This window comes from Petromyzon marinus, chromosome 10, assembly GCF_048934315.1.
Source record: "Petromyzon marinus isolate PM22_M1 ecotype Great Lakes invasive population chromosome 10, UKy_Petmar_22M1.pri1.0, whole genome shotgun sequence".
Taxonomy (NCBI): Eukaryota; Metazoa; Chordata; class Hyperoartia; order Petromyzontiformes; family Petromyzontidae; genus Petromyzon; species Petromyzon marinus.
In genome coordinates this window covers 1,412,395-1,416,370 of record NC_133676.1, presented here as the reverse complement: position 1 = coordinate 1,416,370, position 3,976 = coordinate 1,412,395, and positions in this window count along the sequence as shown.

Genomic DNA, 3,976 nt, shown 5'->3' with positions numbered 1-3,976 from the left:
GGAAGGAGGAGAGAGTCAGTGGAGGGCGAGGTCACCGCGATCACAAGTGGACTCACATCGTCAACACGGACTCACACATTCATCACAAATTCACATCCTCACCACGAACCCGCATCCTCACTACGGACTCACACCCTCACCAATAACCCACAATACAAACCCCATTCACCAAGAACCCACAACAGGGATCCACACTCACCAAGAACCCACAAAACAGACAAACACACTCTTACCACGAGCCCACAACACGGACCCACACACTCACGACGAACCCACAACACGGACCCACACACTCACCACGAACCCGCAACACGGACCCACACACTTCCCACGAACCCACAACACGGACCCACACACTTACCACGAACCCACAACACGGACCCTTACACTCACCAAGAACCCACAACACAGACAAACACACTCTTACCACGAACCCGCAATACGGACCCACACTCTCACCACGAACCCACAATACAAACCCACAATACAAACCCACACTCACCAAGAACCCACAATACGGATCCACACACTCACCAAGAACCCACAACACAGACCAATACATTCACCACGAACCCGCAACACGGACCCACACACTCACCACGAACCCACAACACGGACCCACACACTCACCATGAACCCACAACACGGACCCACACACTCACCACGAACCCACAACACGGACCCACACACTCACCACGAACCCACAACACGGACCCACACACTCACCACGAACCCACAACATGGACCCACACACTCACGACGAACCCACAACACAGACCAACACACTCACCAGGAACCCGCAATACGGACCCACACTCTTACCACGAACCCACAACACGGACCCACACACTCACCACGAACCCACAACACGAACCCACACTCTCACCACGAACCCACAATACAAACCCACACTCACCAAGAACCCACAACACGGACCCACACACTCACCAAAAACCCACAACACAGACCAATACATTCACCACGAACCCGCAACACGGACACACACACTCACCACGAACCCACAACACGGACCCACACACTCACCACAAACTCGCAACATGGACCCACACACTTCCCACGAACCCACAACACGGACCCACACACTCAACACGAACCCACGACACGGACCCACACACTCACCACGAACCCACAACACGGACCCACGCACTCACCACGAACCCACAACACGGACCCACACACTCACCACGAACCCACAACACAGACCAACACACTTACCAGGAACCCGCAATACGGACCCACACTCTTCCCACGAACCCACAACACGGACCCACGCACTCACCACGAACCCACAACACAGACCAACATACTCACCACGAACCTGCAACATGGGCCCACACACTCACCACGAACCCACAACACGGACTCATACACTCACCACGAACCCACAACACGGACCCACACACTCACCTCGAGCCCACAACACGGACCCACACACTCACCACGAACCCGCAACACGGACCCACACACTTCCCACGAACCCACAACACGGACCCACACACTCACCACGAACCCACAACACGAACCCACACACTTAACACGAACCCACAACACGGACCCTTACACTCACCAAGAACCCACAACACAGACAAAGACACTCTTACCACGAACCCGCAATACGGACCCACACTCTCACCACGAACCCACAATACAAACCCACAATACAAACCCACACTCACCAAGAACCCACAATACGGATCCACACACTCACCAAGAACCCACAACACAGACCAATACATTCACCACGAATCCGCAACACGGACCCACACACTCACCACGAACCCACAACACGGACCCACACACTCACCATGAACCCACAACACGGACCCACACACTCACCACGAACCCACAACACGGACCCACACACTCACCACGAACCCACAACACGGACCCACACACTCACCACGAACCCACAACATGGACCCACACACTCACCACGAACCCACAACACAGACCAACACACTCACCAGGAACCCGCAATACGGACCCACACTCTTACCACGAACCCACAACACGGACCCACACACTCACCACGAACCCACAACACGGACCCACACTCTCACCACGAACCCACAATACAAACCCACACTCACCAAGAACCCACAACACGGACCCACACACTCACCAAAAACCCACAACACAGACCAATACATTCACCACGAACCCGCAACACGGACACACACACTCACCACGAACCCACAACACGGACCCACACACTCACCACGAACTCGCAACATGGACCCACACACTTCCCACGAACCCACAACACGGACCCACACACTCAACACGAACCCACGACACGGACCCACACACTCACCACGAACCCACAACACGGACCCACGCACTCACCACGAACCCACAACACGGACCCACACACTCACCACGAACCCACAACACAGACCAACACACTTACCAGGAACCCGCAATACGGACCCACACTCTTCCCACGAACCCACAACACGGACCCACGCACTCACCACGAACCCACAACACAGACCAACATACTCACCACGAACCTGCAACATGGGCCCACACACTCACCACGAACCCACAACACGGACTCATACACTCACCACGAACCCACAACACGGACCCACACACTCACCTCGAGCCCACAACACGGACCCACACACTCACCACGAACCCGCAACACGGACCCACACACTTCCCACGAACCCACAACACGGACCCACACACTCACCACGAACCCACAACACGAACCCACACACTTAACACGAACCCACAACACGGACCCTTACACTCACCAAGAACCCACAACACAGACAAAGACACTCTTACCACGAACCCGCAATACGGACCCACACTCTCACCACGAACCCACAATACAAACCCACAATACAAACCCACACTCACCAAGAACCCACAATACGGATCCACACACTCACCAAGAACCCACAACACAGACCAATACATTCACCACGAATCCGCAACACGGACCCACACACTCACCACGAACCCACAACACGGACCCACACACTCACCATGAACCCACAACACGGACCCACACACTCACCATGAACCCACAACACGGACCCACACACTCACCACGAACCCACAACACGGACCCACACACTCACCACGAACCCACAACACGGACCCACACACTCACCACGAACCCACAACATGGACCCACACACTCACCACGAACCCACAACACAGACCAACACACTCACCAGGAACCCGCAATACGGACCCACACTCTTACCACGAACCCACAACACGGACCCACACACTCACCACGAACCCACAACACGGACCCACACTCTCACCACGAACCCACAATACAAACCCACACTCACCAAGAACCCACAACACGGACCCACACACTCACCAAAAACCCACAACACAGACCAAAACATTCACCACGGACCCGCAACACGGACACACACACTCACCACGAACCCACAACACGGACCCACACACTCACCACGAACCCACAACATGGACCCACACACTTCCCACGAACCCACAACACGGACCCACACACTCAACACGAACCCACAACACGGACCCACACACTCACCACGAACCCACAACACGGACCCACGCACTCACCACGAACCCACAACACGGACCCACACACTCACCACGAACCCACAACACAGACCAACACACTCACCAGGAACCCGCAATACGGACCCACACTCTTCCGACGAACCCACAACACGGACCCACGCACTCACCACGAACCCACAACACAGACCAACATACTCACCACGAACCTGCAACATGGGCCCACACACTCACCACGAACCCACAACACGGACTCATACACTCACCACGAACCCACAAAACGGACCCACACACTCACCACGAACCCACAATACAAACCCACACTCACCAAGAACCCACAACACGGATCCACCCACTCACCAAGAACCCACAACACAGACCAATACATTCACCACGAACCCACAACACGGACCCACACTCTCAC